The sequence below is a fragment of the Theropithecus gelada genome, chromosome 14, assembly GCF_003255815.1.
Source record: "Theropithecus gelada isolate Dixy chromosome 14, Tgel_1.0, whole genome shotgun sequence".
Classification (NCBI taxonomy): domain Eukaryota; kingdom Metazoa; phylum Chordata; class Mammalia; order Primates; family Cercopithecidae; genus Theropithecus; species Theropithecus gelada.
This window is the reverse complement of record NC_037682.1, coordinates 22,788,993-22,815,510: the sequence shown is the minus strand read 5'-3', so window position 1 is coordinate 22,815,510 and position 26,518 is coordinate 22,788,993.

Sequence of the window (26,518 nt, the reverse complement as noted above, 5' to 3'; positions counted from 1 at the left end):
GCAACAGAAAATGGACTAAGACACTCCATAACCAAATCTGAGCAGGAGAATTAAGAGTTGATCCAGGCTTCCATCCTCTGAGTCCAGCCAGCCTTAACAGTATTGAGCTAAAGGTGTTCTCTCTGGGTTCTCATAGCCCATTTATTGTTTCATTTTAGCGACTCATTGACATTTCTATTTCTTATTAATCAGCTTTAACATATTTTACAAATTGTCCTGGTAGCACAATTGCCAATCCTCTGGATTTATAGAACTCATCTCACTTCCTAAATATCACATTTGGCAGAACATGTGTCATTTTCTATAAATATTGAATAATCAATAATTGCTGCCAGAAATCCTGTATTTGTTCAAATCCCAGGCAAGATAAATGATGAATAGAAATACCATTCTCTTTTAAAATTCAGAAATAAGGCAGATCTGATTGCTTATTCTTTTGATGTTTCTACAATGTGCCTTGCTTCAATAATCAGAGACCCAAGCTTCCTCCTTTACTCTTCCTTCTGCTACATTTTTATTATTTTACATCTATCTCTAAGTGAACATTTGGACTTAGCACACCATCCTCATCATGCAGAGGTGAGAGATACAAGCCTACATAGAACTGAGTTGGGAAAAAGAATGGAGTCAAGTGATACAGTTCTCTTACAGTGATGCCTTCACAAAATTTTAACGTAATAGATAGTGTGACAATTTTCAGTCTGGTAGTCTCTAATTTTTTAACATGGACTAACAAGAGTACAAAATTTTGAGCTTCTCTCTCTCTTCTGTGTGTCTGTGTGTGTGTGTGTGTGTGTGTGTGTGTGTATTTTATACATGTTACATGCAGTCACTAAATACCCTCACGATGTACAGTAAATATTATAAAAGTTTATTCTCAAAATATTTTATAAAGAAAATTAGAAATAATACAAGCCAAAATATATTTTTCTGTTTTCCCATTTGCTTTTCTTGCATATTACTTGCCGAACAAGACACTTTGAGGACTATTATTTTAAATCTTCTTTTGTAAAAAGCAAGAAACATTTTCTGTAAACGGCCAGATCATAAGCCTTTTAGATTTGCAGGCTATATAGTCTTTATCATATTTAATCAACCCTCCCATTGTAACATGAAAGCATAGACAGTACATAAATGAGCAAGTCTGATTGTGTTCCAATAAAACTTTCCACACAAAAAACAGAAAGCAGGCCAGATATGACTGCTGGCTGGCCAGAGTTTGCAGATCCCTGGTTTAGAAGATGATGAAAAGATGCTCAAAGAAGTAGTACAAAGGCAATCCCATGAGAGCTGTAGAAAAACTAGTTACAGCTGCCATTTTTTTCTGTGTTTATTCTCCCCAAAAAGAACCTTAAAATGCCCTTTTCTTTCTCAAACCCTAAACCTGTTGCCCCAGATTTAGAATTTGGATCTGAAAAAAAGAGAATGAGACCAACGCACATCCACACAAACAGCAGAAAAAGATCCTAACATCATTTGAGTGCCTGAATTCAGCTATCTCTAGAATCAATAAAATTATAGATGTGCTTTCTAAAGCCCCTACATTCCCTCTTAGTTTTCGTTAGTTTGGGTTAAATTTTTGTCACTTGTAGCCAATAATGAGGATATATCCTGATTAAAAATGCATTATTTTATTTAATCCTAACACAACTCTGTGAGAGAAATTCTTTTTTCATTTTAGTGTGCAGAGAAGCAAGCTGCCAAAGTGCATACTTCTTGGAGGCAGTAGGGCCAGGTTGTGAGTTCCGATGGGACTGACCCCAGATATGCAGTAAGTTCAGCTGGCCCTCTGATACTTGACAGTTTCTCCTGCAAACCCATAAATCTGGGAACAGCCCTCACAGAAGAATAAATACACAGAATCAGTTCCAGAAGCTACCACTTGTGTCACTGAGTTAAATTCCTATTTAACTAAGAGAAAATGGGTATCGACCACAGTTGGCTTGATTGCAAATGTCAGGCTCTTTGAATTATTAGGAACAGCAATGAAAAATTGATTATATTTAAAACATCCTGTGAAAAGTTTTACAATTGCACATTAAGAAATGGTGTTAAGTAAATAAGAACTAATTGTTCTCAGCTGCACTGGTAATAGCCCTGTCTACCTTCCCAGTACAATGCATATTCATTTCATTTGAACAGGAAAAGTAAATAAAAAGTCCCAGGTCTCATTCACATTCAATCACTATAATTCTAAGCCTAAGGTTATCCTCCCAAGGGAGGAAACCAAGGCAACAACGAATGCTTTCCCCATTAGTTCAAACTGTCCAGAAATCTCTACCAGACTATTACTATGCCTAGATTAAAAAAAGAAAAAAAAAAATCACAGGGAAAGAATACCACACACCATGCAATAGATGTGCATCCAAAAGTTTGAGGATGAATTTGAAGGGGGAATTGAACTACTGTAAGATCCTAACCGTATTTTAAGAGTTGGAAGACAAACCAAAGAATGTCAAAGTAAATACACCCTCTGCCTTTAACTGCCTTCAGCATCAAATGGCACCAATTTGACTCAGAGCACTGTTCAGAACAAAAGTTAACGTAATCCTATCAGCCTCCCCACCTCATATTTCATAAGGAGTCAGAATAGGGTGTGCTGGTCAGCTCCCCACATCTACTCTCCTCTTCATACTGTGATTCCTCTCCTCTTGTATCAGTCAAAATAGGCTAGATTGTGCTGCAGTGATGACCCATGACAAATACTCAGTAGCTTAGAATCACAAAGATTTCTTTTTCATTCAGGCAAAATGTCCATCATGGGGTCTACATGTAGGATGAGTAATTTTGCCTTGAACTTTCCCAGTTTTTGCATGGTAAGCCTCAGCAACCTAGGACAGTTGTTCATGTTATCCATCAGGGCACTGTGTCCCACACTGTACCACATGATTGGGCAGCATATGTTTAGTTGGACCTTTACTTTAAGTTAACCCAATCTACATGGGTATGATTCCCACAGTCTTATTTGATTCTTGCCCCAATACTGAGTTTTAATTGTTCATTTCTGTTCCCATTTTCTCAATCATGTGTTTCTCTATTTGTAGATGGGAAGTAGTCTACTCGTCCAACCTTGAAGTACTTTTTATTTTGTAATTTTTTATCCTTTCATTCCTGCTTTCAGGCCTGCCTTTTGCTCCTAAATATAGCCATCTGCATCCAACACAAAATACCAATACTTGGTTTTCTGATTTTTTACCTTAGACCTACATACTCATCAGTACATGGTCGGCCTCCCCAGCCACCTCACATGACAATTCTATTGAATACTTTAGCACAGAATAACATGGATTGTTACTTTTCCAGCCTTTGAGGCAGTGTCTTACTACTTGCCACACAGTCTCTAAGCAAATGCCACATATTTTATATCTTTTTATGGCAGCACCATTTCAAGGCACTAATTTCTATATCATTCAGGACAAGCTAAGTTATGCTGAGGTAACAAGTAAGCCCAAACCTTCTGTGGCCTAAATAAAAATAAAAGTTTTGTGTCTGCTCCCATTTCATGCCTATTATAGGCCAGCAGAGGGGCCCTGGTCTAGGACCTCAGGTTGATGTTCATTATTTAAAATGTCACTAGTTACCAAAATAAAAGAAAAATAAGTAGGGCAAATTATGTATTAATCAGTTTTTTTTGAGACAGAGTTTCACTCTGTTGTCCAGGCTAGAGTGCAGTAGCATGATCTTGGCTCACTGCACACTCCACCACTTGGGCTCATAGGATCCTACCACCTCAGCCTGCTGAGTAGCTGGAACTACAGGTGCACACCACCATGGCCGGCTATTGTTTTGTATTATTAGTAGAGATGGGGTTTCACCACGTTTCTCACATTGGTCTTTAACTCCTGGACTCAAGTGATTCATCTGCCTCCCAAAATGCTAGTTTGGTGGCTACAGGCGTGAGTCACCACACGTGGCCTCCCAGCTACAGGCATCAGCCACTGCACCTGGCCACTGAATTAATGTATAAAGCATCCATCTAGAACTGACAGATATCATCACTTCTGTTCACTTTCATATTGGTCAGAGCAAGCCACATGGCCCCCTTAAATCCCAGGAACATGAAGTTAAGTCATGTCATGTGTCCTGGAGGAGAGGGAGCTGGAATGTTTGTGGGCAGTCCTAATGACTACCAGCTCCATTCCATCGCAAGCTCAGTTTCCATTCTGACATTCCTAATGCACCCTCTAAAACTCTTTTTCAATTGTTAAGAAACATATCTTACCCCAGAATATCCTCTCCACTCTCTACTTCCTGACTTAACTAATGTCTCTTTCTCTCTCCTAGATAATGCACCTCTGCAAACTTTCCCTTTCCATTCCTTTTTACCTTCCCTTTTTTTTTTTTTTTTTTTTTTTTGAGATGGAGTTGCACTCTGTCACCCAGGCTGGAGTGCAGTGGCACAATCTCAGTTCACTGCAGCCACTGCCTCCCAGCTTCATGTGATTCTCGTGCCTCAGCCTCCCAAGTAGCTGGGACTACAGGTGCCTGCCACCACGCTTGGCTAATTTTTGTATTTTAGTAGAGACAGGATTTCACTATGTTGGCCAGGCTGGTCTTGAACTCCTGGCCTCAAGTGATCTACCTGCTTCGGCCTCCCAAAGTGCTGGGATTACAGGCTTGAGCTACCAAGCCTGGCCCCTCCTTTCTTTTTTATACACACACTCACTTACTTCTCTTCTCAGGGTCAGCAGGTAGAGTCAGAATATTTTTTGTTCCATGATATCTTACCTGCAGACCATTACTCTTCCATTCTTGTGTTTAAAAAAAAAAAAAAGTCTTAATTTGAGGTTCTTAAATGTTGTCATATTCCTCTTTGTCACTGCTCTTTATTCCCAGCTTCTCTGTTCACTGAATTTCTTAACTCTAGTGACCTTCATCTATTTTCTAATTCAACCCCATGGCTGCACTCTAGTCCTTATATTCACCTGAAAACTGTGCTCTTTACCTTTGAAATCTTAAGCTTCTACTTTCTGGCACCAACCTCCTGTTCTTTCATTCCTGATTGAGACCACCAGTATTGTCACTCTCAGTTCCTTTTCCACTCAGTTGTCAGAGTAATTCGAATGCAAAATTGACTATCTCTCTCTTCAATAGCTTACTTGCTGATATGGTTTGGCTGTGTCCCCACCCAAATCTTAAATTGAAGCTCCCCAAATGTCCTAGGAGGGACCAGGTGGAAGGTAATTGAATCATGAGGGTGGGTCTTCCCCCATACTGTTCTCAAGGTAGTGAATAAGTCTCACGAGATCTGATGATTTTATAAGGGGTTTCCTCTTTCACTTGGTTCTCATTATCTCTTGTCTGCCACCATGTAAGATGTGCCTTTTGCCTTCTGCCATGATTATGAGGCCTCCCCTGTGAGACCATTAAGCTTATTTTTCTTTATAAATTACCCAGTCTCAGGTATGTCTTTATCAGCAGCATGAAAATAGCCTGATACACTTGCCAGAAAGCCTTAAGAGGTTTTCTATAGCACAGTGGCTCTAAAACTTGGCTATGCATTAGAGTAACTTGAGGAACTTTTAAAAAAATTCTGGTGCCAGGCCACATCTCAGATCAATTAATAAGAATTTTTTTTTTGAGTGTCAAGCACCAGTATTTTTTAAAGCTTCTAAGTGATTCCAATAGGCAGTCAAGGATGAGATATGTCAACCTAAAAGATAAAGTCTAACCATGAAAGGTAAGGTAATTCATAAATTGGTAGGGTTTTTTTTTTTTCCAAATGTCTTCTAACCATTTGTAGCAGAGTAATCAATGTTGCTTATTTTCCTGAGCTTCACCCCAGGATGTTGGATTATAGTGTCTCTAAGTACATTCAAAAAATCTGATTTTAACTAACTCTCCAGGGTGATTCGGTAGCACCCTGAAAGTTGACAATCACTTTCTGACTTGCACATTAACTTGGTTGCAAAGAAATACCACTTTTGATATGTCCCGATGAATATAAATGATGATTAAACTCATCAGAAAGAAGTTTGACCCATCGAGAGTGTGGGAAAAATGAAGGAAACTAGTAGGCAGATACCATGAGAGATCATGAAGATCAAGATAAAAGAGATCAGCAAAGCCATTCCAGATTCTGGTGTCTAAAATACAGGATGTCCCTCCATGAATCCCCCCTTTTCTTAAAATACCCAATGTGTCTATGTTAATGTTGCAACAACAAAATACCCATGATTGGGTAATGTCTATAGAACAGAAACTTATTTCTGACAGTCCTGGACGCTGAGAAGTCCAGGATCAAATTGCTAGCAGGTTCAGTGTCTAGTGAGGGCTGCTTCACTGATGTCATTTTCTTCCTGTGGCATCTCACATGGCTGAAGGTGGAGGTACTGGACTTAGTACCTGGGTGACAAAATAATCTGTACAACAAACCCCAATGACACGAGTTTACCTATAAAACAAACTTGCACATGTACCCCCGCACCTAAAATAAAAGTTTTTAAAAAACACAAAAATCAGTATTATTTCTATATACCAACAGGGAACAATCTGAAAAAGAAATCAAGAAAGTAATACCACTTATAATAGCCACAAACACAATACCTAAGAATTAACTTAACCAAAGAGGTGAAATCTCTCTACAATGAAAACTAAAGCATTGTTGAAAGAAATTGAAAAGGACACAAAACAATGGAAAGATATTCCATGTTCATGGATTGGAAGAATCTAATTGTTAAACTGTCCATACTACCCAAAACACTCTATAGACTCAATGCAATGTCTATCAAAATACCAATGACTTTCTTTACAGAAATAGAAAAATAATCCTAACATTTATATGGAACAAGAAAAGAACTAGTATAGACAAAGCTATCCTGAGCAAAAAGAACAAAACTGGAGGAATCACATTATCTAACTTCAAATTATACAACAGAGCTATAGTAACCAAATCAGCAAGGTTTTGGCATAAAAACAGACATATAGATCTGCAGAACAGGATAAAGAACCCAGAAACAAACCCATACATCTATAGTGAACTCAGTTTTGACAAAGGTGCCAGAAACATACATTGGAGAAAGGACAGCCTCTTCAATAAATGGTCCTGGGGAACCTGGATATCCACAGAAGAATAAAACTAGATCCCCTATCTCTTACCATATACAAAAAACAAATCAAAATGGATTAAAAACTTAAATTTAAGACCTCAACCTATGACACTATTACATGAAAACATTGGGCAAAATCTCCAGGACATTGGAGTGTACAAAAGTTTCTTGAGTAATACCCCACAAACACAAGCAACCAAAGCAAAAATGAACAAATAAGATCATATCAAGTTAAAAGCCTTCTGCACAGCAAAGAAAACAATCAACAGAGTGAAGAGACAACCCACAGAAAGAAAACATTTGCAACCTATCCTTCTGAAAAAGGATTAATAACCAGATATGTAAGGAGCTCAAACAATTCTATAGAAAAAAATGTCTAATAATCCAAAAAAAAAAATGACAAAAGATCTGAACAGACATTTCTCAAAAGAAGACACACAAATAGAAAACAGGCATATGAAAATGTGCTCAACATCACTGATCATCAGAGAAATGCAAATCAAAACGACAATAAAATATCACATCATCGAAGTTAAAATGGCTTATGTCCAAAAGACAGGCAATGACAATTACTGAGAGGAGGTGGAGAAAAGGGAACCCTCATACACTGTGGGTGGGAATGTAAATTAGTACAACCACTATGGAGAACAGTTTGGAGATTCCTTTATAAACCAAAAATAGAGCTACCATACGATCCAGCAATCCTACTGCTAGGGTATACTCAAAAGAAAGGAAATCAGTATGTCAAAGAGATATCTGCACTCTCACGTTTGTTGCAGGACCATTCGCAATAGCCAAGATTTGGAAGCAACTTAAATGTCCATCAACAGATGAATGGATACAGAAAATGTGGTTACATACACAATGGAGTACTATTCAGCCATGAAAAAAAGAATGAGATCCTGTCATTTGCAACGACATTGATGGAACTGGAGGTTATTCTGTTAAGTGAATTAAGCCAGGCACAGAAAGACAAACTTTGCATGTTCTCACTTATTTGTGGGAGCTAAAAATTAAAACAATTGAACTCATGGAAATAGAGAATAAAATGATGGTTACCAGAGGCTGGGAAGGGCAGTGGGGAGATAGACAGGAAGGAGAGATGGTTAATGGGTACAAAAAGAAATAGAAAGAATGAATAATATTAGTATTTGAAAGCCTGAAAGGGTGACTATAGTAAAAAATAATTTAATTGTACATTTTAATATAGCTAAAAGTATATTTGGATTGTTTATAACACAAAACACAAATGTTTGAGGTGATGAGTACCTCATTTACCCTGATATGGCTATCATGCATTATATGCTCTGTAGCTAGTCATGTACCTCAAAAATATATATCCACAAAATTTTAAAATACGTTTAAGATCTGAACTCTGTGTCCTCACATGGCAGAAGAGCATAAGAGAGCGAACCAGTCCCACAAGTTCTTTTTATAAAGGCCTTAATGCATTCATGAGGATGGAACCCTCATAATTTAGTCACTTCTCACAAAAACCCACCTCTGAACACCACAATAATGGGGATTAAGTTTCAACATGAGTTTTGGAGGGGACACCATCATTCAAACCGTAGCTGTAAATCTATTCCTCGAGTCACAGATTACAAATTACCGAATGAATACATTCTCCATTTTTATTACTTTTTTACCTGTAACGCTCTGTCTACCTAAAATGAATATTTATTCATTCAATGAATCATTTAATTTTGGTGCCCCAAAATTCTCAGTGAAACAATTTCTGGATACCTCTCTATCACTAAGATAACCATTATATCAGTGTCATATTCTTCAACTTAGCACAAATCTGAAGTCTCCATTTATCCCTACTAGAAGTGTTCTGTTGTCTTTTCACTCTCAAAATATCCTCCATGTGCCAACCAAATACTAAAGGGTACCACATATCTTGCTCAATGAAGTCAAATCACTTCTCACCCAGTAGTGCCTACAACCCAGTTAATAAAAGCCAGTTGTTAAATATTCAGAAATTCTGCAAACTTGTTTTCAAACAATTGTTAACTTGAAATCAGCCACTGTAGGAGTATTTATATCATTGAAGTTGGTAAATGCCACAAATCAAGGTCTTTTGGGCGGTTGGAGAGAATAAAACCAGTTTATCAGTAAAAACACTGCCCCCACATAAATTATTATTTATGTAGTCATTTAGAGCTTACTTAGTCATTTAGGTTTCATAATGTTATTAGGAATTCAAATGTAATAATGAAGTCTTTCAAGTTCATTATTACATTTGAATTCCTAATAACATTACGAAGTATTGTTTTTGCCATTTTACATAATGAAAACTGAAGCTTAAAGTGTAAACTTTGACTATTGTAACTGAGGTTCTTAAAAAAAGATGTGACTTCTAGTCCATGCCTCTTTCCAAAGCAGTATCTTATTTAATAAGGTTAATAAATTCTAAATCTAAGGCAAAAAGTATGAATTATTTGCCTGATTCATTTATTCTTGTCTTTTATTCATCAGAAAATACTTATTAAGTGACTAGTGTTTGAGAATCCATGCCAGGCACTAGGAGGATTACAAAGATAAATAAGACAGTTTCTGTCCTCAAGGACCTCCCTGTCTATTGAGAAAGACAGACATCCTAACAGAAAAATCACAATACAGAGTGATATAAAGAGCCCCGGGTCCCAGGTCCACATATATTCATTGTGGCTGGGAAAGAAGTCATATGTCAGCCAATGAATCATGATCCTGACAGTAATAAAGTTTTTTTTCATTTTAGGACAACAAGGAGTAAAACTTCAAAAACCTCACAGCCTCATTCATCTCCATATATGTAGCTGATGATACGACAATTCTGCAAAACATATTCTTACCTAAATAAAGTGCCCAAAGATCACAGACAGGAAAAGAGCACCCATTTCCCCATCTCAGATATATAGCCAAGCAATGCAAACATATTATCATCAGTTTCCTTACATCTGCCGGGAGGCAATATGTCAAATAAATAATTTAGACCAGCTGAGGCACCACAAGAAAACAAGGCCATCAATCATCTTGGCTGCATTATTGATTGCCAATACCAAGATACTTGCTAAGACAAACGACTCAGCTATTATACTAGTGAGGTTTTAGCCTACCCTGACTACATAAATCAAATGAACTGTTTTTTGTTTTAAGATGTACAAATGTATGTATAATTATTTCTCCGCATTTGTGTAATCTATCTAAGGTGTCTCCTCCTATGCAAAACCTAGATACATTATTTGCCCACTTACACAATTTTTCCCTTTCTCTTTAGGTGTTACACATATCTGTGGCATCCATCTAATGGAGAACTACCTCTGCTTATGCTTATTCCTGTAAGACATAGCTATTAGTTTAGACTTAAAAGAGAAAGAGTAAAATACAATAGCTTTAATCAAATTAATTTATTTCAGGTAAATCAATTTGTACTAGAATAAACACAAAGCAACTGGAATCAGAAGGCATACATTCAAAGGTACCCTATTAATTGAGTGAATGTGAACTTCAATTTTCTTATCCGAGTCTTGATTTCCTTTATAAAGTGGGGATAACATTACCTGACCTGCCTACTTCGTGAGGTTGTTGTGTGAATAACAAAAATAATGAAAATTTGAAAACTGGAGAGAGATATAAAGAATCTGTTTTAACATAAACATGTTCTTTCATGAATTAATTTGAAGGTAGATGCATTTATTTGAAATTCCAAGCAGAAATAAATAGAACACTCAATTTAGGATAATTCCAGTGACGTTAATTTACCAAGGGACTAATGACAAAGGTGTCGGTGGAAACAGAGAAACCATAAGGGATAGTGCAGGAACCTGAGGCTATCAGCATTATGACTGTGAGTAACCTATGCCTGAAAACATGCAAAGTGGAGGAGACAAACTAAAGAACCCAAATGGCAGTATCACGAAGATCAGACTACCTTGGGAACAGCCATAACCTTCATTCACAGAGACAGCCAGTCATACATGACCTCAAAGTAAGAACTAGAGGTATGTATTCTGATTTCTCCCTGTTGGTCATACTCTACCAGCAACCAGGAGACACAGGAGCTTGTCTTTGTAACTCGCACAGGCCAGGCTCCTGGGGCAAGAGTGAGGTGACAAGGGAAGAGAGTGCATCTGGAGGGACGAGGGAAGAAATCCAGCACAGAGAAAGCAGTCTTCTACTGCTCAGGATATCAACCCCAAAGCCATATTATATTTTTCCTTTCTAAAGCTCCACTTCAACTTATGAAATCATGTCAACTTTCCCTCTACCGCTTCTCTCAGATTTATCTCCTATATGCCAATCCATTGCCTATGTTCACGAACATATTAGGCAAGAATCTTTTGGGAGCAAGTGGCAGAGACCAGCTCAAACTGGCTTAAGCAATACAATGAACTTACTAGCTCATAAACTGAAAACGCCACGGAAATTATGTCTCCAGCCATGATTGGATTCAGGAGTTGAATCTTTTCATTAAAATTAAGTCTTTCTCTCCTCTCTGTGTTGTCGTCTTTCTCAGGCTATGCTTTCCTCTGCTAGTGTCCTTCTTGGGAAGTCTCTCTTCCCATCTGGGATTCAAGCTGCTCTAATACAAAAAAATACGTTTGAAGCTAAAAAAAAAAAAAAAAAAAAAGGCACAGAAGAAAGTATCTCTTTTTCAGCAAAAGTTCCAAGATTGAGTCTCATTAAACTGATCTAGATCACCTCTTTGAGTCAACTACTATGACCAAAAAGATGAAATTGTTGAGCTCAGACCTGGGGCAAGCATGTTCCCTAAGGACCAGTAGGAGAAGTATCAGACATACCCAAGTCAAAGGAAAATTGATTGCTACTATGGTATTCTCATTTCTATATCACACCTTCTTTCTTCACATCTGCCTCTGAGCTTCAGCAGCATTAGAGGCTACCTGTGTCTTGAAACATTTTGACTCTGACAAACTCAACTACTCTGGTTGACACACACACACACACACACACACACACACACACACACACACGCATAGTAAAATATGCCCAGTATTTCTTTCAAAAGATAAATGAGAGGTTATGAGGTGTTTGTGGAACAATGCATGCCACTTTAACAGGTACTTGAAGGAACCTCAAAAATTTTTTGTACTAATCCTGACTACCCCAGACTTAACTCACTTTCTGACTTCTTGCAACCCACTCCAACCTTTAAGAGAAAAATAATAGAATTTTCCCCTGCATCTCATGTAGAGAAATGACTGTCCAGTCCCTATCTCAGCTTTGATTCCAGCAGGCACTTAGAGCATTGAAGATGGGATGGAAGCTGGAGAGCAGAGGTGAAGAGATGTCTTGCCATCTAGATCACTTTTCAAAGTATTCTTGCAAACCAAGGCAATGCTCTTTCCATGAGAAATTCTAGCAATAAAACAGCTGAGAAATCATGTCAACTTTATTTCTGCCATGCTTCTCATACCCCTCTCCTAAAACCCATGTTCACTGCCTTTGTTCACGCCTGGAATAATTTCTAAGGAGAAATCAATAATTGGCATGCTTTTGTGTATTGACCATTACTAAGTAGATACCTTTTTCTAAGTACTATTCTCTTTCTACATAGGACGAAAGGGAAGGAAATAGAACTCTCTTTCCCAAAATTATAATAGACAAAATAAACTGTCTTCATCACTCTAGGGCAGTGTTTACCAAATTTCAGATACATCCATTCTTCCAATTTTTTACATATTTGCATAATGCTTCTAATATTTATGTAATATACTAACAGATTTATTTTTATATTTAAATGTGTACTTTGGTCTTGTGTTAAGTGAAGTCTGTGAATAGACCCCAAAGTTAATTTTCTTCTAACACATTAAAATGACCACTTTGATTAAAATGTTGTCCATGTACCATCCTAATTTTCTCTTTAGTATACATCCTACTCGTTGGAAAAGATTTTTCTAAGTCAGTGGATAATGGGTAGAGCTGTCATTACTGAGGTACATAGATGTTTAAACTTCTATAAGCCATCTACACTACCTATAAACAAATGTATACAAGAGTAGACGGATGCAGAAACCAACATACTTCCAGGGAATTAAAATGGGAGCCAAGAATAAAACTGTAAGTCTACTTGGCTTTAAATGGAATCACACTATTTGTAACCATCCAGGGTCAGAGAACACATGTAAGAAGAACCAAAGTTCTCTTTTTTCTGATTTTATTTTGTTTCATTTTTACAGTAAAGAGGAAACAGAATGAGCTTTAGACTTAGACCAGCCTGACTTTGAATCCCAATTACTGTCTTTATGATTTTGAGCAAGTTGCTTTACTTCTCTGATCCTTGGTTTCTACTTAGAAAAAATAATGAGAATAATGCCAATGATCTCTGGATTGTTGTGCGGTATGCAAAGTGTACGGGACAAAGTCAATGCATAGTATTACCAATCACCAGATGGCTTTAGCAATTATGAGCTTAGTCTTCTATTATGGAAAACTGAGCCCAGGGGCAGCAGCAAAAGCCTCTTTATTCCTATTACATAAGATTTTCCTTTTCTTTCACAGAGTCTTGAGATCCAAGATAGGTGATGGAATCACAAAGCAGCTCATGGTAAACTAATCACTCAGAATGAACGATTCTTTAGAAATGGCAAAAATCGGACATCTACTACAGGCGTCACAAATTGGTTGATAGATTCATGTTAAATAGGTAATGCTTCTTTCCTACTCCTGTTTAGTTTGTTTTTTCCCACAATTTGACCATCAAAAAACTCCTGGCATCAACCTATGTCTGAATCAGTCTTCTCTAGAAGTAAAGCCACTTAATCTGATTAATGAGTTGGGGAAAAGTATCTGGACATATATAAACTTTCATCTTCCTCTTCTCCGTGACATCAAGTGTCATCCATCCCAAGCAGAATGTCAATGTTTTTGCTAGTTTCACAGGGTCCATCTCTACCAGTGACTAGGTCAGATATCTGAGTGATTCCGCAGTTCAGTATTAGGAAGCTCACTTGTCTCTCACCCACACACTGCATAACAATATTTCAGTCAATGGCAGACCACACATATAACAGTGTCCCCATGAGATTATGCCATATTTATACTGTACCCTTTGTATGTTTAAATATGCAAATATTTACCATTGTGTTAAAATTGCCTAAGTATTCAGTGCGGTAACATGCTGTACAGGTTTGTAGCTAAGGAGCAATAGGCTGTACCATATGACCTAGGTGTGTACTAGACTGTACCATGCAGGTTTGTATAAGTATACTCTATGATGTTCACACAATGATGCGACCACCTAATGATGCATTTCTCAGAGTGTTTCCCTGTTTTTAAGCAGCACATGACTGTAGTTATTAACCACTCTCCATTATCAGTGTTATGAATAATACAGGTGATAATTTAAGGCAGTTTCTCATCTGCCTTACTCTTTTAATTCTCAACTGATATAGACTAGAGAAAGGGATGTTATTTTGAGAACATTCTCAAACTTCAACAAAATGTTTTCACAAACAAGACTTCATTATCACAATACTTACTGCATCAAAGCTATTTCTGAGTTCCTAATTAGAGTGATTCTCCCAAAACAGGCAGCACAATTTTTGAACAGAGTAACTCAGTGCCTGCCACATTTATGAGGGTATTTACCATGGCAGCTATGCTGAGTTCATCTAACTAAGTCCAAGATCCAGAAGCATGTGGTTGGTTTCATTTCTGATCTCTAAGGAATCTAAAATATCTTCTATTTCAACAGAACTCCTGGCCTCCAAACCTCTTGTATTTCCTGGGGTGGAATACAAATGTACAATTTTTGTATCAAAAATATATTAAAGATTGTGAATGCCTTATTTCCATAGCACTTTTGTTTAAAAAATACTTTTACATTTATGTTCATTTTGCTTTCAATTTACTTTCAACTTTTTATCTCTTTCTTATCTTTATTATATTCTGCAAGGTTACCTTAAATGAAAAAAACACACGTGAAAGAGGCAGTCTTGAAAACGGTCACATAGACCACAGCACACTTAAAACTGAAATTCAGTTTACCCAATTCCCTGCCTTCAAGTTGCTCCTAACTTACTAAAAGAGACAAAAAGGTAAACAAATGACCCAAATTGTGACACCTACCTCATAATGGCCACCTTGGGAGTCTACATAGAGGGACTGGTGATCCTATCTTAGGGAGGTAGAGGAGACTTGCTGGAGGGGAGTGAAGAGATAGACTTTAAGGCATGAATATTTCAAGCACTGAAACAGCATGTTCCAAGAGGGAAGAGAATATGATTGTTCAGGGAACTGCAAATTGTTCAGAATGGCTGGGGTGCAAATTGCTAGCATAGAGCAAGAAGAGATAAGCCTGGAAAAGGAAGCAAAGACCAAACAAGGCAGGCTTTGCAGAGTCTGACAATTTGGTCTTCACTAAGAAAATAATGAAACAATCCCATCTGTCATCAAACCAAACCAAATAAGACAGGTCAATGCCTCTTTACCTCTTAAACCCAAAACACAAGGAAAGACAACTCAAATATCGTCCCAAAACAGTCAAGGCTGTAGCACCATGACAAGGTTACCTCCAGTTTACCTGGAAAGGGCATTTCAGTTTAAATGATAATTCCCATAAACCTAAAAAGATTTTCCCAAGACCATTCAGTGTTCATAGAACTGCTTTTCCAAGCAATCTACACACTCATATTGGTCACTGTCTCTCAAGACTGACTGATAAATGGTTTTGTGCTTTCAGCTAGCTGTGCTTGTATGTTCTAGTAGAATCTGACTGTCAGATAATTTGGTATTCAGGACAACTTAAAAGTTTTCCTTTTTCTTCCAGGAGACAATCAACTTGTCATAAGGCATTACATTTTTCAATGTATGCACATTTCATTCTCGCAAACATACATTTGGAGCTAGGTGCCTCCTTTCACCAGCACACACACACACACACACACACACACACACACCATTGTTAAGTGGATACATATATCAGAATGGCACATCCAGAATATGCAACAGTAATAATTCCTTATATTTTCATAGTTGCTTTTTATTTATAATTTATACACAGTTGCACCCAAAAAGAATGTGAGACAGCTATAGCACTTTATAATTTATAAAGCATTCCATCTTATGAAAATCTCGTGGGGTAGGAAGAATGAGGATTAATATTTGTGTCAGGAAAAAACGGAAACTCAGGCTGTAAAAGATAAGGTGACTTCCTAAAGCCCATATCCAGATCTCTGAAAGCCTTAAGCTATGTCTTTCAATTGCATTAGACCATCTCCTCTAACAACTTGTATACCCACCAGCTCTCTTTAAGGACATACTGAGAAATAAACAAGCAAAAAATAATCACAAGTATGAGGACATGCCTCAACCACTCTGCACTCACTCTCCACATCACCACTCAGACTTTCAAGTGTTAAGAATCATTGCTAATATTTATTGAGTACCTAGGACATGCATAACTCTATTATAAGTGGTTTACCTTTGTTACCCCACAAGAGGCCTCTGAGGTAGCTAATATTATTTCCATTCTGATGATGAGAAAGGTGGGGTACAGAAACGTTAAATAATTTTCCCCCAAAGACATGGCAAGTTGGTTTTGGAGTCAGGGTTCATACTCAGACAGCCTTAATCAAGGGGTCACATGTTTAACCACTATACTATTCTTGTTCTTTGTACCAGAAACTTCTTCAGAGTAGATGTATCACAAGCAATGGGTTTTCTCCTAAAAGACTTATTTTGTGTGTGTGTGTGTATGTGTGTGTGTGTGTGTGTGTGTGTGTGTGTTGTGTTGTGTCTTCCTCTTTTCCCATATGCCTCAAGGAACCAATGATTCTTTCATCCAGATGATCCAGGCAGTCTTCTCAGGGTGCATATAAACCCTTACAAATCCACATGAAAGTAGAGTTCCTAATGAAGTTCTCATTTCCCCAAATGCAAACTTCTGTCCCTGCCATGACCATTCAGACTGGTGCCACTACCTAGAGGGGACAATTTGACTTGGCCCATAAGTTATTTTACAAAATGAGAACATGTCTGAAAATTTGCTACTCAGGTACAAAGGTCACCTATATAATAGTCCAAAAATGTATTGCCAGAGATATAATGAATCATCATGCCGCTTTGCATTGGTTTATCTGTACTATGATTGCCACTACCAAGGCAGCGTACTGATGTACCCCCGAAATCCTTAGATTTTACCCATCACCATCAGGCACATGTGCTATTATCTATAACTGAATCATCACTGTACCTTACAACATTTCTGATTCTTCTAAACTTGAACCTCTGGCAATTGTTACCCAACTTTATCCAAGGGTTCCCAACTAGGTGAGGGATTGAGTTGTCAGTAGAGCTGCCAGTGAGAGGAAAGATTATGAGAGTAGAATAGAAAGAAAAGAGCTGAGGTTCTTGGACACTAATTGATGGTTAAAAAGAATTCAGGGAGAGAAAAAAGTTCTATTTTAATATTATTTATATTGTATATGATTTATATCAGATAATCATAATCACTAACAAATCAAAACTAACCATCACTAAACTGTTTTGTAGAATGATTAAAGTTCTGTTTTGTTTCATTTTGTTTTTTTAATTGACTAAATATGGTGGAGATTGCCAGTTACCTACCCAAATCCATTCTCTTGTCTTCCTGACTGACTGAACCCAAATTTTGTCAGGAGTCTAGATAGATTTAAAAGGAGTGTGGGGGGAAAGAAGAAGAAACTACATTTCCCAGACTGTCTTGCAGATAGCAATGGCCATGTGACAGAATTCTGGCCAATAAGATACAAGCAGAGGTTGTTGGGGAGACTTTTAAACTCTTCAAAACATGTCCAGCTGCCTTAGTGAATGTCTATTTCCAGTGCTCGAAACCTTTTTCTTATGTGAAATTCAGATATAAAACCAGCACAAATCATCTATCTTGAGACTGAAGGAACAGATAAGAGACAGTACTCTGAGGACAGAGAGGAACTGCCATAACACCAATGAGTACCAAACCTATTTTATGCTAGAAAAATAAAATTCCTAGTATTTCAAATCATTATTTTTCAAGTCCACTGCTTACAGTTGAATGAAATTCATAACTGATGTACCATGCTATGCTAACCTGTGCAAATGTCAACATAAGTACACAAATTCATTCCAGAGGGAGATCAAAAACCCCAACAGGGATTTTGTTGAGATAAATGTCATCGTTATTTGAGCTATGCCAGATCCCTTGTAGGATTTATCGCTTTTATTTTCTATTTTGATTAAAATATTATGATTTTTATCACATTGTCAGAGAACAAATACAACCATGAATGACAATTTATAAAATAGCCATGCATTGCTTAATGATGGGGATACATTCTGATAAATGGCCATTCGGCAATTTTGTTGCTGCGTGAACATCACAGAATGTACTTACACAAACCTAGATGGTATAGCCTATTGCTCCTAGATTACAAACCTGTATAGCATGTTACTGTATTGAATATTGCAGGCAATTACAAAACAGTGGTAAATATTTCTGTATATAAACATATCTAAACATTAAAAAGGTACAGTAAAAATATATTAAATGTCTGGCATGGTGGTGTGTGCCCGTAGTCCCTGCTATTGGGGAGTCTGAGGCAGAAGGCTTGTTTGAGTCCAGGAGTTAGAGAACAGCCTGGGCAACAAACAAAGACCCTGTATCTGAAAAGGAAAAAAATACGTATTTTTAAAAGAAAATGCAGTATAAAAGATTTAAAAATGTGCATCTTTACAGGGCACTTACAATGAATGAAGCTTGCAGGACGGAAGTTGCTCTAGGTGAGTCAGTGAGTGAATAGTGAGTGAATGTGAAGGCCTAGGGCATTAGTGTACACTATTAGATACTTTATAAACACTGTTCATTTAGGATACACTGAACTTATTAAAAATATTTTTCTTCAATAATAAATTAACCTTAGCTTATGGGTAACATTTTTACTGTGTAAACTTTTTAATTTTTTGAAACTTTTTGACTGTTTTATAATAACATTTAGCTTTAAACAAGAACATATTGTGCGGTCGTACCAAAATATTTTTGTTCTTTACATTCTTATTCTATCAACTTTTTTCTAGTTTTAAAATTATTTATTTTTACTTTTTAGAATTTTTGTTAAAAACTAAACATAAATACACATATTAGCCTAGATCTACACATGGTCAGGATCATCAACGTCATTATCTTCCACCCAAACAGCTTTTCACTAGGCAATAAGAGTTTTCAGCTCCATTCTAATTTTATGGGACCACTTTATCATCAATGTGGTCTGTTATTGACAGCAATGTCACTATGTGATACATGACTATATATATTCATAATGGTTCCCAGATATTTTTTAAAATCCTAGCATGTGTTGGGTAGTCATAATTTCTTCCTCTAGAGACACAAGGTTGTAGACTAGAGAGGCACATGTACTTTTGTCTCTCTTTCCCAAGCCACATGCTCCACTGAGACTACATGTATACCCCATGGGTAATCTGTGGGTCTAAGCAATCAAGTCCCACATAGTTTGAATATCTCCATGGGATCAGCCAACCAAGACAGAGACCTTCTACAGATAAGCCATCTTGGTACTAATTACTTTCCCTGAGACATAGCCAAGTGATAGGAATCAAGCATCACCAATTCACAGCCTATTCCCTGATTCCTACATATAATGCTCTATTTAGGTTAAAACAAGAACACATTGGTCAGTCAAGATAGCTTAGTCTTATAGCAAGGATATATGATGGCTATGGGTTCAGATTATCAATGTCAGATTCAATCTCATGATTTTTTTGTTAAAAAAAATTCCTTTCTACTTGCATGGAGCATATCCTCATTTAACTGGCATAGGAGTACTCAAAATATGAACTGATATTTAGAAATGTTAGTGCTTACACAACAAACCCAAACCATGTACCTAATGTATTTTTCATGTAATACCCAGAGAGAAAGACAAGAGTAATTAAAGAATAACTGGAAGAATCAGACGGTTCTCTAGAAGAAGATATTCATAATAAAATAAAATACAAGTTTTTATATTTAGATATTTAGAAACCACTGACAGTATTTTAAACAATACTGAAAGTTCACCAAGTATCAGGCATTGTGCTAAGTGATTTGTGTATACCATCTCATTTATTTTTTTTCTATTTATGAGGAAGGTAATATTTTAGAACTTCTCCTATTTTAAAGACAAAGTGCTTGAAGCTCAGACAAGTAATTTGTTCAAAGTCACACAACTGTTAAATAGTAAAGCAAAAATTCTAGCCAACTTAGGCTTTCTGATCCCTCAGTGAGATTAAGTATTCCACTCTATTGCCTCTCAGGAAGCAAAAGGAAATTAGAAAATAAGGTAAATGCTGGTTACTTTAAAAAAAACTGATTTTAATAACAAACATAAGCTAAAATTTCAGCTACCTGCAATATAAATTTTGGCTGAGTGCAGAATAGTGGAAAGAAGTAAAAGTAGGCTACTTTTTGCCTTATTTGCTAGAACTATATATAAATAAACTGTAAACTTCGTTAGCAAAATATAAGTTTACAGGTAGATAAAATATACATGAATGTAAATTAAAATTTAAAAGCAATCATTGGTAGGCTAAAAAAAATTAATAACTTTGAAGCCAGTAATACAGGAAAATCGAACAAAGCAAATTGTATCAATTTAACAAGTTTTTTTTTTTTTAGTAAAATTATAAACCAGATGTGGTAGATTGCATTTTCCAAAGGTAATCACACTTTTATATAAACTTCCTATATATTCTTCTTAAACTGTGTTGTTGACACATTTAAATTGAGGGATGAGGTCTATGTTCCCTGACTCTGAACCTGCACAGAACTATACAAATGCCTCAACTAATAGCATTTGGTTGATATCGTGTACATGACTTCTGAGTCCAGGTTATAAAACAAAAATAGTTTCTACTTGGCTCTCCTCTCAGTGTGCTGGTCCTTTGAACCCAGTCACCGTATTGTAAGGAATCCCAAGCCACACAGAGGGACCATGTGGAGACCATGATTGAGACAAACAGCCCCAGCTAGATCCTTAGTCAACATTAGCATCAGCTACCTGACTTATGAGTGAATGAGCTTTCTTTTTTTTAATTTTTATTTTTATTATACTTTATGTTCAAGGGTACATGTGCACAACTGATTCCAGCTTTCGGCCTTTGGGTCTTCCAGCTGAGAACTAAAACATCATAGAACAAAGAAAAGCTTTTCTCTGCCCAATCTGAACTCCTGAAATATAGAAAATATGAGAGATAATCAAGAGAATATTGTTGTTCTAAACCACTAAGTTTGGAAGTAATTAGATATACAGCAACAGTTTATTAATAAAGTGGAGAAAATTGAAAAATAAAAAATTAGATGACAAGAACAAATCCAAACATATCAGGAATCATGATGAAATTAAAAGGATTAAAATCACCTATTAAGTGGATTAACAAAACTAAAGGTGCAGGAATTTTGAAATGAAGGGATTGCAAACATAAAAAAATATAAAAACAGGTAATTAACTACCCCCAAAATACTTCTTTAGCAACACAAATAGGAGTCAATTAAGGCAAAAAAAAGTGTTAAAAGATGCACCGAGAAATATTTCATATTAATAAAATAACAATTATACAAGTTATGAGGCATAAATATGTATTGTAGCAATACAGTTTTGAAAAGTATAAAATGAAATTTTACATGTAAAATCATAGATAAAATCTGGATATCTACACTATTCATAATTGTGGCTATATCTGTGACAAAGAGCAGGGGACTAGGTTTGATTATATCAAGTAAGTCTAAATGAGTCATGCTCTGCACACACACACACGCACACACACACAACTGTGATGACAGGTAGAAATGCAAACAAGTTGCAATGCATCATATTGGAAAACTTCATATCTCTACTTCAGTAAATTGTTAACTAAGTATATAAAAATACTTTGAGTTAACTGACCTGTATTCTAATATTACTTTTATTCCAGCAATATTCCAACAAGATAATTTCAAAATAAACACAAAGAAGAATACACTGACACAGAATACACTGACATAATAACAAAAGATATGTTGTCCCTGCATGACAAGCAATTAGGTATTCAAAAAATACTTAGAATTATACCAAGTGCCAAGCACTGTATTAGGTACTAAGGTTATGAAAGTGAATCCAACAGATGACTTCTACTCTGGGCTTACTGTTTAGTAGAAGAGACAGACAGAGAACAGAGAAGCCCATAATGACTATAAACTTTCAAATTATGTGAGGACTCTGAAGGAAAATAGCAAAATATTTTTTTTAGACATTAAACCTGAGGCAGCACAGGAAAGCGATCCCTGAGAGGGGGAAATAAATAAGTTTATTGCCAGCTTATTGCCTTGAGAGAGTTTTCAGGCCTCAATACAGGAAGGGGAAAACCAGGTAAGGGCCCAGTGATCCCACTGAGATGAAGATAGAGAGTTGGGAGATTGAAGTGGCCAAAAAAGCTGGAGTTCATGGAGCCGAGCACCAGGGAAGAGAGAACTGCATATGGAGAGGGCTTCAGAGACTTGCAGAAGGCTCCCCTCAAGTCTTCATCTGAGCACTAACCAGCACATACATTTGAGGAAGTTACTCAGGGCCAGCTAAAGAAACACCCAAACAGAACTAAAGACATGATTATCTCAATACATGTAGAAAAAGCTTTTGATAAAATTCAACATCCATTCATGTTAAAAATTCCTAATAAACTAGGTATTGAAGGAACATACCTTAAAATAATAAGAGCCATATATGACAACCCCCACAGGCAACATCGTACTGAATGGACAAAAGTTGGAATCATTCCCCTTGAAATCCAGCACCAAGCAAGAATCTCCTCTCTCACCAGTTCTATTCAGCATAGTACTGGAAGTCCTGACCAGGGCAACAGGCAAAAGAAAGAAAGAAAGGGTATCCAAATAGCAAGAGAGGAAGTCAAACTATCCCTGTTTGCTGACGACATAATCCTATATCTAGAAAATCCATCATCACAGTCCAAAACCTTCTTAAGCTGATAAACAATTTAGCAAAGTCTCAGGATACAAAAATCATTGTGCAAAAGTCAGTAGCATTCCTATACACCAACAACAGAGAGCTGAAAGCCAAATCAGGAATATACTCCCATTCACAGTTGTCAAAAAAAGAATAAAATACATGAGAATACAGCTAACTATGGAGGTGAAAGACCTCTACAAGGAAAACTACAAAACACTGCTCAAAGAAATCAGAGATGATACAAAGGGAAAAAACATTCCATGCTCATGAATAGGAAAAATCAATATTGTTAAAATGGCCATACGGCCCAAAGCAATTTATAGAGTCAATGCTATTCCTATCAAACTACCAATGACATCTTCACAGAATTAGAAAAACCTATATTAAAATTCACATGGAACCAAAAAAAGAGCCTGAATGGCCATGACAATTTTAGGGAAAAAGAAAAAACCTGGAGGCATCACGCTACCTGACTCAAAACTGTACTGGCTACAGTAACCAAAACAGCATGGTACTGGTAAAAAAACAGACACATGGACCAGTGGAACAGGATAGAGAACCCAGAAATAAGACCACACACCTACAACTATCTGATCTTCGACAAACCTGACAAAAACAAGTAATGGGAGATGATTCTCTACTCAATAAATGGTGCTGGGATAACTGGCTAGCCTATGCAGAAGACTGAAACTGGACCCCATCCTTATACCACATACAAACATTAACAAAAGACAGATTAAAGATTTAAATGTAAAACACAAAACCTATAAAAACCCTGAAAGATAACCTACCGAGGCAATACCATCTAGGACATAGGCACAGAGAGATTTCATAAAAAAGAGACCAAAAGCAACTGTAACAAAAGCGAAAATTGACAAATGAGATCTAATTAAACTAAAGAGCTTCTTCACAGCAAAAGAAACCATCAGCAAAGGAAACAGACAATCTACAGAATGGGAGAAAAGTTTTCAAACTATACATCTGACAAAAGTCTATATCCAGCATCTACAAAAAACTTAAACAAATTTGCAGGAAGAGAAAAGCAAACAACCCCATTAAAAAGTGGGCAAAGGACGTGAACAAATGCTTTTCAAAAGAACACATACATGTGTCCAACAATCATATGAAAAAACCCTCAATATCAGTGATTATTAGAGAAATGCGAATCAAAGTCACAGTGAGTTACCATCTCATACCTGTCAAAATGGCTATTACTAAAAGGTCAAAAAATAACAGATGCTGGTGAGGTTGTAGGGAAAAAGGACCACTTACACACTGTTGGTGAAAGACAATGTGATCATTCATCAAAGTCCTAAGGACAGAAATACAGTTCAACCCAGCAATTCCATTACTGGATTCATGCCCAAAGGAATATAAATCATTCTATTTTAAAGACACATGCACACATGTGTTCATTGCAGCACTATTCACAATAGCAAAGACATGGAATCAACCTAAATGCTCATCAATGATAGACTGAATAAAGAAAATGTGGTACATATATACCACGGAATGCTATGCAGCCATAAAAAGGAACTAGATCATGTCCTTTGCAGGGACATGGATGGAGCTGGAGGCCATTATCCTTAGCAAACTAACACAGGAACAGAAAATCAAATACCACATATTCTCATAAATGGGAGATAAATGATGAGAACACATGAACACAAAGATGGGAACAGACACTCTGGGGCTTTTCGGAGGGAGGAGAGAAGGAGGAGGGAGAGGATCAGGAAAAATAACTAATGGATAGTAGGCTTAATACCTGGGTGATAAAATAATTTGTATAACAAACTCCCATGACCCAAGTTTACCTATGTAACAAACCTGTACTTGTACCCCTGAACTTAAAATAAAAGTTAAAAATATGTATATAATAGGAGAAATATTTCAATAAAAATTCTGCCTCAAAAAAAGAAACACCTAAAAGAGGCAGAGGCTGCCAACTCTACAGGACACACAGATCCAGAAATACTTTCAGTTCTCATAAGCCATAAAGTAAAAAAAAACAATTGTAACCAACCAGGCATGGAGTAGAGTATTCAAAAGGGTATTAGCTCAGTAATGAAAAAATTAGTTCTAGAACAAAGGCTGCTCTGCTCTCGTCCTGCCTCACAAAACTTAACAGAAAGTCTTCAAGGGATCAAACTATTTTATGGTCAATTAACTATACCTCAGAACAAAACTCAAGAATATTTGTATGAATACAAAAGTATCCAGCACTTGACAAGGTAAAATTCACTATGCCCATCATCCAATCAAAAAATTAACAGGCATACAAACGAGCAGGAAAATATAGCCCATAATTAGAGAGCAAAACAACACCTTTACATTACTATAATTTTTTTAAAAACCTGTACACTATTCCCCCAAAAAATATGTTTCATAAATGATGGAAAAATAAAAATAATTTATAGATATGAAAGCTAAAAAGTCCATCACCAGGAGACCTATACTATAAAAATATGATTTTTAAAATCCCGAAGCAGAAAGAAAATGTCACCAAAAACCTATGTCAAATGAAGGCATGAAGAGCACTGAAACTGGTAAAAATGTGGTTAAATATTAACAAAATTTTTTATATATATAAAAGCTCTATAAATTACCAAATTAAAGGAAGATAATAATGTAAAAAGGGTTTATAACATATGTAGATATAAAATGCATGACAAATGTCACACAAAGACTGGGAGGAAGAAATGAAAGTACAGTTTATAAGGTTCTTATGGTATATACAAATTGCTATATTACTTGAAAGTACATTGTGGTAAATTAAAGATATATATCATAAACTCAAAAGCAACACCTAAATAAACTAACAAAGGATAAAATGGGTAATACAAAATTTAATTAATTCAAAAGAAAGCAGAAAAATAATGGAAAAAAAGAACAAAGAACATGGGGGAAATAAAAGCAAATAAGTAATACAGTGACTTAAGCTCAACCATATCAATAATCACATTAAATGTAAGTGGTCTAAACATCTTAATTAAAGAATAGAGATTGTCAGATTAGATTTTTTTAAGAAAGAGCAAACTATATGCTTTCTGCAAGGCACAAACATGTTAGAAGAAAAAAGGTGGAAAAAGGTAAACCATGCTAACACTAATAAAAAGAATATAATCAAATATAAAGAGTTTCATTTCATAATGATAAAGAGGCCAATTCATTGAGAAGACATAGCAATCCTAAAGGTTTATGCCTCTAATAACAGAGCTTCAATGTTCATGATGCAAAAACAGATAGAACTCTAAGGAGAAACAGTCAAATCCATAATTAGAGTGGGAGATTTCAATACTCTTCTCAATTATTGATAGAATATGCAGGCAGCAAATCATTAAAGATGTAAAAGATTTGAAAAATACTATCAAACAACTTGACCTAACTGGCATTTACAGAACACTCTAACAACTAAAAACACATAATTTTTGATGCACATATAACATTTACCATGATCAACTGTATTCTGAATTCTAAAATAAGTCAATCTGAAATAATTCAAATCATACA